A 12,335-nucleotide genomic window follows, 5' to 3' on the forward strand; every position below is an offset into this window, starting at 1 on the left:
ATTTTACAGTTTTAAAAGTTAATATAGCAAACTGAAATTTTAATCTACCAGTTACCTAAAATACTTATTTTTATGCAAAAGATCTAAAAAGAAAAGTAAATAAACTTGTATGCAGCTAGGTGACTCATTAGAGATGGGAGATACTCGTGACTCATCAGTTACCAATAAATCACAACCACAATGACTAATACAAAGAAAAATAAAAAAAAAACCCAACACCCCAAAATCAAAAAACCTAGGTATACAAATAACAGTCTGAAAAAGTCTTTTTTCGGAATCCAAACATTTCTATACTGGGAGGGAGGCACGTTACATAAGCACAAATTGCAAAATACAATTTTTAACTTTAACAACTGCTATTCAAATTAATGGTAGCCCTTTATAGTAGTCACTTTAGCTTTAGCTTTAAACTTCAAAACCTCCTGTTTCCATTCACTGTAGACCTTAATAGCAGTCAGTACAAAAAGGTGGCCAGGGCTGCCTTTAAAAAATTTGTCTTAAAGACTCAACCATAACTAACATAGACTACTCTCTGTTCATTACTTTAAAATGGCACTAAATAAAAAATGATTTTAAAAAGAAAAAAAGATGACTTCTTGCCTCAACTCAAACACCAGCTACTATTAGAAAATTAATGTCAACAGAAGTTGGAGATCCAGAAACATAGGCCTGCATGCGCATCCCATCTTCCTGCCTCCAGACATTTCATTTATAGATCTCTAACCATTTTGCACACACTATTAAGGATCTGTTCTTAAGGATCTCCAGGGAATGAAATTTGCCAACCTTCCTATGTAACTCATTTGATTTGGTTGCTTCATTTTTATATGCACTCAACCATGAGAAAACTGACATTTCTGACAAATTGATTAAAATGTGTTGAAGAGTCCTGTGGCACTTAATCCAATTGGTAAATCAACTTTTCAGATTAATACATTAATGAATTGGATATTCCTAGAAAAAGTAATTTTGGGAAAAACAACTGACCCCACATTAGGCTCTAAATTTTGCTCTTAAGGAAAATACTCAAAAGCTAGAAACTTCCAGCAGTATAATCTCGTCACTAAGGCAAAGATATGACTCTCAGATTTAATATCTAAAGTAAATGCTAAGATAGTTATCTACTTAAGATATTAAAAGTGACCTCATATTTTGCCTTTTAAATGATTAGGAAACCCCAGCTGGAACTATCCGATTTGATATTTTTAATAGTGGAGTCCTTGCTTTATTCCATCTGGTATATGGCCAGAGGGAATAGAGTTTAAATGTAGGGCCTTAAGGAATTAACATATAAATACCATTATTTCTCCCATTTTGTTATATAGGAAGTTCACATGTTTTAAATGTCCACTCTTTCGGTAGCACTATTCAAAAAGGAAACACCTTGAGAATAAACAGTCCCTAGGCATTGCCCTAATACTAAACATTTCATACATAAAAACTGACCTAAGACAGAATAAAAATTAAATGAGGATACGAATGGCCTTTTTCTCATGAACATATTTCTACGTATGCTATTTTCCAAAGCAAAGATTATAGCAGAATGGTTAGCTGGCTCACTAAGCTGCTAGCCTCAAAGTAAATGTTACTAAATACTCATTTGAATTATTTTGTGCTTCACTGGTCCTCAAATTTCTGAAATAAGCTGAAAAAATCTACAAGAAGGATTTTTGCTTTATTTAAATAGTAGAATCCATCAAAATTTATATTGTTCGTGTGCTGTTTTTAATCATAACAGAAGCCACAATATATCAAATGATGGAATACAAAGTGTTTTCCAAATTTTTCTTTTCTAATTCTAATTCTACTTAGAAACTAGGGGATAAAGAGGAATAGATCCTGAAGAGTTCACAGAAACAAAGAAAATAAGCAGCCTATGAACCTCTAATTTCAAGATGAAGTACAGTATATTCTGTTGGGCAAGCTGAGGAATAATGAAATCAATTGTTATACCACAAATGCACAATATACTCTTTTATTCTGGTGTTATGATTATTGGATCAGGAGTCTACAGGGTAGGGGAGTGTGTGGGGCATTTGCAGGGCAAGAGCAACAATGAGACGGGGAACAATGAATAGGGATGCAGGGAGGAATGGAACCAGGGTTGCATGAAGTCACACAAGATTACAAGGCAGGAGAGAGAGGAAGAACGGTGAAAATTATGGTTACAGAAAATGACCACTGGAGTTTAAAATGAAGTTCTGAGCGGCAAAATGCAAGCTGTGGCCACAGGAGTGAGTTGTTAAACTAAATGGTGAAGATGGCAAAGGAAAATGAAGGAATTTTAAGGGTTAAGAGTTCCATACAGACACCAGAAAATATTTAGAATGCAAGGAGTGGAATACTATCAGCCAGAAAAGCAAAATGGCTTTCAGTAAAACAAGCTATTTTAGTGTTTGGGCTTTTCACAAACTCAAAAGGCTTAATCTTCTCTTCATTTACTCAGCATACAGAAACTTAGGCTGCCTATCCAAACCACTCTCCCTTTCTTTATCGCTAACAGAGCCCCGCCCCTCTTAGTTTCCACTCTTCAGCTGGATACTAAGTGTTCTAAGGGAGGGTAAGCTCATCCCAGCTCCAGCGAGTGTCTTGTGTTTCCTCACAACCCATCTGGGAATTTACTCCAGTTTAATGGTGTCATTTCCACATAGTTTCTGGAATTAAAAACTTTGAAATCGATTTTCATGTTCTCTTCTTTACTTGTACACATAAGCAGTCAGCAAACAGGTAAGACTCTTAATGCTTTTACCAACTCACTAGGCAAACATCATTGTATCTTTTTAAGAGTATAGTCAGTTTTGCTGTAACACTTGTTTTGAAAATGTTAGTCAATTTCAACATAATTGAAGTATTAGGAATCAACCTGAACATAATGAGAATTTTGTCTTTGCCTATGCCAGACTTCATCAGTGAGAAACACTGGCTCAGTAAAGACAACTATACTGTGGTGAACTAAGACAGGTAGGAGTACACAAAACACCCATCTCAAACACCTACCTGTGTCACATGCCACCCCCACCCCCATGAGGGTCCAACTTTCTGTGGGATTTCAGATAACCTTCCTCCCACCATGTCACAATAATTTACAAGCTTCAACTCTTCTGATACTCACTTCCACAAGGACACAGCGTGTCTTCTTAAAGTGAGATATTATTGTTTATAGATTTCTTACCTCTTCAACATACATGTACAAAACTATTCTACCTATGTTTTTTTAAATTAGGATTTTCTATAAAACTTTTTCACTGATAGTTTTTGACTGCGCCATTAACCTGTTTTCCACATAAACCTTAGATTTTTTAATTGCATAATCTTGCATATCAGTGATTTTAGGAATGTGCCTGTTATATTACAGCAGAACTCACTGAATATTAGCACCACTCTACAAAAAGTTAACCCAAAAGAACACCCAGCCACACCTTAATGTCCCAAGATCTCCTTCCTTACTGACACCAGAGCAATTCTAGGAGAGGATTTTAGTTTGTACAAGTGTATAAAAAAGGGCCTGATATGTTAAGGAACAGTATCCAGTTACCCAGCCAAATTTTTTCATCTCTTTCCTGTGTCCCGAAGGTTAGTAGAATATTCTTATTTTAAAACCTGAGTCTGTGGTCTTATTTTCCACATCAGTTGCATACACCATACAGCTGCTTTGTTGAGTGACTTTGTGTTTTTTCATATCTAAAGTGTTAAGAATGTGTAACATGAACTGCATGGCAGTGCTGATGATGATTAAAAAAAAAGACAACAGCATAACTAAAAATAGATGCAATTATGAAACTGCTTAGTGAGTTTTAGGTTTCATGTTTATAATTATAGCTATCAAATATTTTTACATTGAAATTATTCAAGAAAAAATAACTTTACAAACATAAAGCTTTCTAGTTTCTAACTACCTTTCCTGTAGTTTTTATAGCATGTTTTTTAAAAAATTAAATTTATTGACGTGACACTGGTTAATATTATATATGTTTCAGAAGTACATCTTTATAATATGATATCTAAATATTCTATTGTGTGCCCACCACCCAAAGTCTAGTCTCCTATCATCAGGTATTTGAATCCCTTTACCTATCTTGTCCTCCCTCCAAGCCCTTTCTTCCCAGTAACCACCATTCTATTGTCTGTACTGATGAGGTTTTTTTTCGTTTTGTTTGTTCATTTCTCACTTTTTGTTTTATATACCACATATGAATGAAATCATATGGTTATTGTCCCTTTCCATTTGATTTATTAGCATAACACTCTCAAGATCCGTTCATGTTGGCGCAAATGGCAATATTTCATTATTTTTAATGACTGAATAAGTATTCCATTGCATATATGTACCACATCTTCTTTATCTAATCATCTACTGATATACACAGGTTGCTTCCATGTCTTGGCTATTGTGAATGGTGTTGCAGTGACAACAGGGGTACATATATCTTTACAAATATGTGTTTCAGTTATTTATTATACTGAATTTTAATTGTAGATTAAATTTCTTAAACATTAAAAATACTGTTTCATAAGCAATAAGTCTGAGTGTGTATGGGAAAGCTTTTTTCCATGGCCCTCCATTGAAAAAAATATATGGTATCTGCCCTGGCTGGGTGGCTCAGCTGGTTTGAGCGTTTTCTGGTACACCAAAAGGTTGCAGATTTGATTCCTGGTCAGGGCACATACCTAGGTTGCGGGTTTAATCACTGGTCATGGCACGTGTGGGAGGCTACCAATCAATGTTTCTCTCTCTTTCCCCCCTCCTCCTCTCCAAAATCAATAAACATATTCTCAGGTGAGGATTAAAAACCACACACACACACACACTCTCTTTATATGGCACCTGTTACAAAGGTCACTCAGGAAGAGTATACTCCGTCATTATTCATAATCTATTCAATATACCCAAGATAATTATGAAATAGCAGCATAAACTTTGTATAAATAATGGTTTTTACCTTTTATTTCAGATTGTTTTAGGTACCACAGATTTAATCCCCTCAAGGTGCTTTATTATACTACACTGTTACAATAATCTCCTAAAATATGTAAAAAATCCTATTTATTGATATATGCTGATGGTTACTTGTTAACAGTAACGATAAACTTGGGAGTGGGTGAAAGCTAGGTGATGATCATAATTGTAAGTTTAGGTAGTTATCAGCTCATTATTTTTTAAAACTATTTCCAATTTATTCCTATTTACCCTTTTTGGCCCCCCTCCCAAATCAAGAATGGTGAAGATACTATTTTAAATATTTCTTTCTGCATATTTACATATCCAGATAGCAACAAAAACTGTTAAAATTTTAACACTTATAGGCACTTACTTATCAAAGGCTTTCAGCAAATTTGCTAGCCTTTTAGTTGTCAGAAATAATTTGTTGAATCTTACTATACTCAATGAGAAATGTGCTCCACAGATCTACATAACCACCTGTATTCAATTTAATAATTTTTAAATCTTAGAAAAGGTGTAATATAAGATTAGTGAGAAAACAGGGCAGGCTATAAAGTTTTTTGAGTAATGCACCTAAAAAAATGCTTTAATGATGTAAATTAAATTATACAATTCGAGGAAAGAATTCAAAATGCCCAAACATGAGAAACAATGTATTTGCCAGTTAAATCAAACAGAATCCTAAAAACATAATTTTTAAAAATATTAAACCACACTTTGATTTAAAAAAATCTATATTCCGATTCTAAGGCAAGCACAAACTTGTTTTAATGTGTCAACTAACTTCTTTCAATTACAGTGAATTAACACTGTACTAAATTGCAGACTTATATTTCCCAGGCAAGTAGAAATAAAGATTTTAAAAGAAGGGTCTTAGCTCTAAAAATGAAATAAGACTAGTATACAGTAAACAATTTATGAAGTCACACTGGCTAGTTTAGTGGGGAGCCAAGCTTCTGCGTTCTCTGGCCCTCAGTTACACTCAACATTGGTGCTTTCTAAAAATTAAAAGGTTTAAATCATCTTATGTGAACTCATTTTTCTTCACCAAAAACCTCTAGAATTTTAAGTTAAAAATAAGCTTGGTAGGATTCTATCCAATATGGAGTAGACCAGTGGTTCTCAAACTATTGCATGGGCTCTTTTTAGTGGAACAAAAAATGTCAGGAACCCTCAGTGAGCACTTAAATAAGTTTTACTGTGTTATTTAAATATCTACAAATACAAAACTAGTATAAGTGGCTTATACTTACATCCTTTAACTTTAAATCAAAATGAAATTTTAAACAAGATAAAGACAAATACAAAACCACAAAATTTGAATAAACAGTATTAATTTAAAGTTTACAAAAACAAAATTGCGGACATTCGATTTACTGTATAAAGCTGTAAACTGTTGATCCAGCTCTGTATTTAATGTTTCTGTATTTTTACTTTAATACTAGTAATGTGAAGAATGCCTGTTCACAATTACATAAAACATTAACTCTGAGGCTGGGTCAGAATAATTAGGCCTCATAATTAACCAAAATTCTGCAAAGAGCTATTTAAATAAAGTATCGGTTGATATTTTTATGAAACTGTCTCTTGTGCATGTCAAAGTTAATAATGTAGCATTGTTAACTGAAACTTTAATCAAATGGGTATCTAATCTGATAACTACTAGAACTGGAAATAGAAACATTTTTCCTTGCATGGAAATGATTTTACTTCTCAGTGATTCCATGGCCGTTATATAGACAAAAATAGGATTCAATAAATTTGTATGAATGACACAGGCTATGAAAACTTTAGAATGCCTTAAAAAAAAAAAGATTTTATTTTTAGAGAGGGGGAAGGGAGGAAGAAAGGTAGAGAAACATTGGTGTGAGTGAGAAACATTGATTGGTTACCTCTCGAGTGTGCCCGCAACTCAGTGTTGAACCCGCAACCCAGGCATGTGCCCTACCAGAAACAGAACTGGTGACCCTTCACCTTGCAGGATGATGCCCAACCAACTGAGCCATGCTGGTCAGGACAGGATGCCTGTTAATTATCAGGTACTGCCTAGTAACCCAACTCGTTCAGCATGTGTCACTATTCAAGCAGTGAAATCTTAATTTGTGCTGAACACGGAAAATGTTAAGACTTCATTTTCCATTAACACAATTGTAAATATGACAGTAAATGCTAAATGGAAGTACTAAATTCACACAGTTATTCTAAGTTAGGTTTTAAAATGATATAGAATAATATCCCTATAAAACCTTAAGACAATAATAAAAAGGTACACTAAAGTTTAAAAAATATAGAATACTTCCAGCCTCCTAAGAACATATCTGTGGACCCCAAAGAAATGATAAGAGAAAGTGATCAATGAGGATCATGAAGGATATGGGCTTACACCAAGTGACAAAAAATGAAAATTTACTAAATAAAGCCAAAGCTTTTAGAATAAGCAGTAAAGTAAGAAAAAGCCATTGCTGATATGCAGAGCCTGCCCAATCTAAAGAGTGTATCTTGGGAAGTAGCGGCAAATAACACTGCAATGAGGGAGCTAGCAAGCAAAATTAATATTGGACATGGTTGGAAACAGAAAGCCATTAAAGATTTTAGATAAAAATAGCACTTAAGAAGAAACTTCTGGCAAGTATGGACTTTTAGAGAGAGCAGAAAGAGCTTGTATATATCAATAAATATTAGTTTAATAAATTACTGGAACTATCCTGTTTAAAATCAACTAACATATGGCAGAAATTATAAAGAGCAACACTAAAAAGAGAAAAAAGAACGCCAAATACTTTAGAAAACTCACTTATAGAAGACTTTACTCAAATATTTTTTAAAACATCAGTAAACAATTATAGTACTGCATCATTCTGGTGCCATAGCTTAAAGTTGGATTATCCTTCATGCTTCAAAACATAGAAAGTTCATGTGAGGCACAGTTAAGGATTTTTGTAGTATGGTATGACAGTAATTAGTTAATATAGTTAGACCATAGCAAAAATATAATTTTTTTTCATCTGTTAATGTCAAATAGAGGAATTTCTTTTTTAAAATATATTTTATTTTTTCCATTACCATTTTACCCCCTTATACCCTCCTCCCCTCTGCAATCACCATACTGTGGTCCATGTCCATGAGTTCATGTCCGTGAGTCATTTTTCCTTTTTGCTTGATCCTTCCACCCCCTAACCTCTCCACCCCCAACAGCTGTCATCCTGTTCCCTATCTATGAGTCTGTCTCTATTTTGCTTGTTAGTTTAGTTTGTTCATTAGCTTCACATAAGTGAAATCACATTGGTCTTTCTCTGACGGCCTTATTTCATTTAGCTTAATGTTCTCTAATTCCATCCATGTTGTCGCAAAGGGTAAAATATTCTTCTTTTTACGGCTGAGTAGTATTCCATTGTGTAAATGTCCCATAGTTGTTTTATCCACTCATCTACTGATGAACACTTGGGCTGCTTCCTTATCTTGGCAATTGTAAATAATGCTGCAATGAACGTAGGCATGTTTACGTTCTTCTGAATTGGCGTTTTGGGTTTCTTCAGATATATTCCCGTAAGAGGGATCACTGGGTTAAAAGGGAGATCCATTTTTAATTTTTTGAGATAACTCCATGCTGCTTTCCACAATGGCTGCACCAGTCTGCATTCCTATCAAGAGTGCAAAAGGGTTCCCCTTTCTCCACATCCTCACCAGCACTTGTTTGTTGATGTATTGATGATAGCTATTTTAACAGGTGTGAGGTGATAGATATCTCATTGTGGTTTTAATTTGCATTTCTCTGATTACAGGAATTTCTTTTTACTGTTTTTTATGATTTAACAATAAGCTTACACCTGAAGTTCTTATTTTATAGGCATGCCAGCTCACCAAACAGCAATGCCAGAGCACATGACCTCAAAGATAAATGTAACTATCTTAATCTTTGTTTTCACAATGGAGCCAATGCACATGCATTTTATATAAAACAAATTTTTTATGTTACACCTAGCCAGTAAAGATAATTTTAAGGAAAAAGATTTTGAATGATGAAGAAAAACCAATACATCTTTTTCCTAAATAAGTTCTGAAAGTTCTTTAGGATTTACATTATGACTTCATTTGATTTATTATTATTCATGAATAGACCAGGTCATTTCAAAGTAAAAAAAAAATTTTTTTTTATATCGTCACCCAAGGATATGTTTTTCTACCATTGATTTTTATTTTAGAGAGAGGGAGAGAGGGAGGGAGGAAGTAAGGGAAGAGGGGGAGAGAGGGGCAGGAGGTGTGGAGAGTGGGGGAGAAAGAGGGAGAGAGAGAAAGATCAATCGGCTACCTCTCCACATGTCCGAACCCAGGCTCGAACCCACAAGCTAGGTATGTGTCTTCACCGGAAATCAAACCTGCCATCTTCTGGTGTACGGGACAACGTGAACCCAACTGAGCCACTTTGCCTGAGCAAATTTTTCTGTTCTTGAATTTCTTCTTTAAAAATGGGTACTTTGAAAAGGGAAGGAAACCAAGATTCAAATAGACAATTTAGAACAGAGAAATAAACATTCAACCAGAACAGAATGAAGAAACAAGAATTAAAAAAAATGAGGAGAGGCATAGGAACCTCTGGAACAACTTTAACGATCCAATAACTGAATCATAGGTATGCCAGAAGGAAAAGAGGAAGAGCAAGAAATTGAAAACTTATTTGAAAAAATAATGGAGAACTTCCCCAATCTGGCCAAGGAAATAGACTTCCAGGAGATCCAGGAAGCTCAGAGAGTCCCAAAGAAGTTGGACCCATGGAGGGACACACCAAGACACATCATAATTACATTACCCAAGATTAAAGATAAAGAGAGAACCTTAAAAGCAGCAAGAGAAAAGAAGAGAGTTACCTACAAAGGAGTTCCCATAAGGCTATTATCTGATGTCTCAAAAGAAACCTTACAGGCAAGAAGGGCCTGGAAAGAAGTATTCAAAGTCGTGAAAGGCAAGGACCTACATCCAAGATGACTCTATCCAGCAAAGCTATCATTTAGAATGGAAGGGCAGATAAAGGAGTTCATCATCACCAAGAGAAGGTCAAGTTAAAGGAGTTCATCATCACCAAGCCCTTATTACATGAAATGTTAAACGGACTTATCTAAGAAAAAGGAGATCAAAACTATGAATAGTAAAATGACAACAAACTCACAACTATCAACTGAACCTAAAAACAAAAAGAAAAATAAACTAAGCAAACAACTAGAACATGAACAGAATCATAGAAATGGAGATCACATGGAACGAGATCAGCAGGGAGGGGGAGGGAGAGAATGAGGGGAAAGGTACAGGAAATAAGAAGCATAGTTGGTAGGTACAAAATAGACAGGGGTACGTTAAGAATAGCATGGGAAATGGAGAAGCCAAAGAACTTATATATACGACCCATGGACATGAACTAAGGGGGTGGGGAATACTGGTGGGAGAGGGGTGAGGGGGATAAAGGGAAGAAATAATGGAAGCAACTGTAATAGCATAATCAATAAAATGTGCTTTAAAAAAATTGGTTACTTTGAATATAAGATCATACTACTAGCGTTTGTCATAAAGGCCATGTGCCAATTTGTGAACTACCTTAAAAGTATCACCTAAAATCACATACAAAAAAGAAGCTAACGGACCTCCCAGGAGCACAAAATTATGTTCCTAAGAAAATTATCAACCAGCCACAAAAATTAAAAACTCATCATTTTTCACCAGAGGGTCTTCGTCAAGATAATTTTCTTTTTTCACAAGGTAGCAAAAGCTATTAACATAGCTTTTTAGTCTTAATTATTCAGGCCAGATACTTAACATCTGAGTAGTGCCAAAAGTTAAATAATTATAACCTAAGTATACACATTAAACTTAATGTATAAAACTGGCTCCATTCACTTGTATATAACCAGACAAAAATTTTATAATCTGCAACAGCTCTATTATGAAACCATCTTTTCCCACGCATTACTAATTATAGTAAGTCCGTTTTTAGGGACTAAAAATAGCTCTATGTTCTTTGTTTAAAAAAAAAAACAAACCAAGTCACAACTTAGTTGTTTAGCGTGAATTACATGTTGATTGAATTCCACTTCAGGATTATGAAATCCAAGCTGAGTTATCTAAATTCTTTTCTTGCATAAAAGCAATATCCCCCTTACATGCTCCCATTTAGATCAAAGCCTTTTTTAATTTATATATTATAAGGGAATTAGTGAATTAATTTCTGTTTTAAGAGACTATTTGCAAGAAGTTATTCCAGTTAGTGCTTTGGTTAATAATGGACATGGTCAATTGCTATTAGTCAAGTCCCAGGAGTTTCTGAGAAGATCCAAAATAATAAGAAATAACTATCTGTGGACCATTTTCATGTATCTACCTCCAAAGACATCAAATGAGTCAACTGTTCTCTTGTTAGTAGAATGTCTCTTAGTAAATATTAAGGGTAAGTGGGATTTTCAGAAGATTTTTAGACTAGAATCTTTTCTTCAAGAACATAACAATGAGCTTACAATGCAGTTTAATGGAAAAATACAGTCTAAATAGAACTGCCATCTTCATATGTTAGTTTTCAGAGCCAATTAAAATATAAAAGACAAAAGACATTAAGGATATTTTTTGTTGATTTCAAGTTGACCTTCTCACAGTATTTTTCAGTGTGTATATATATATAATTTAGCACATACATCTGTAGTTTCCAGGGGATCTATTTATTAAAAGGTTCTTAAATAAAGTTTCTACCTAGGGACCAAGCTTATTAATGCCCCACTTCGTAGCATACAGGTTAACCCTAAAAGGCTAGGTAAAATATGCAACCCACAAGCACAGACCCTTACAGACTATGAGATGAAAACAGCAAACCTAAATACAAGAAACAAGCAGAAGGGATGAAAGTGACAGTCTCTGGGCAACAGGACTGGGAGACAGAGAGAGATGGGGTTATTATAATAGCAGTAATAATACCACTGAATTCACCAGCGAATTGATGCAATTATTGGCATTAAAGTTTTTAAATTAGAGTGCAGGTATTGCTATGCTACAATAAAACTAAACTTGATAAATACAGCTCTAAACCAAAACCTGTTGTTGAGCATCCACTCACTACATTAAAACACTGTGATATGAGATGGTAATGAATTTGATAAATAAATCTCTAAACCAAAACCAGTGGCTAAGCATCCACTATATCTAAAATACTGTGGCAGGGTAGTTGGGGGACCCGGGCATAAATTAGGGTATTAAATTAGATAATTTTTTAGTTTTTTTCTAGTTCTAAAATTAATAATTTTATCTATATCAACTCGTCTTTTAAAGCATACATCTAAAGAAAGACATAAAAATCAATAGAAAAAACATAAAATTTACTCTAGGTTAAATTTCTTTCTTTGAAAAACATTTATGTCTA

The 12,335-nt window shown here is 34.4% G+C and overlaps 1 protein-coding gene across 1 annotated transcript in view; it reads right to left on the reverse strand.

The window, feature by feature from the left end:
• Positions 1-12,335, reverse strand: part of DARS1 (aspartyl-tRNA synthetase 1) — a 62,487-nt gene that overhangs the window by 30,893 nt on the left and 19,259 nt on the right. The window lies entirely within an intron of this gene.

The sequence above is a fragment of the Pteronotus mesoamericanus genome, unplaced genomic scaffold (assembly GCF_021234165.1).
Source record: "Pteronotus mesoamericanus isolate MK-2021 breed Mesoamerican mustached bat unplaced genomic scaffold, CSHL_Meso_final scaffold_651, whole genome shotgun sequence".
Classification (NCBI taxonomy): Eukaryota; Metazoa; Chordata; class Mammalia; order Chiroptera; family Mormoopidae; genus Pteronotus; species Pteronotus mesoamericanus.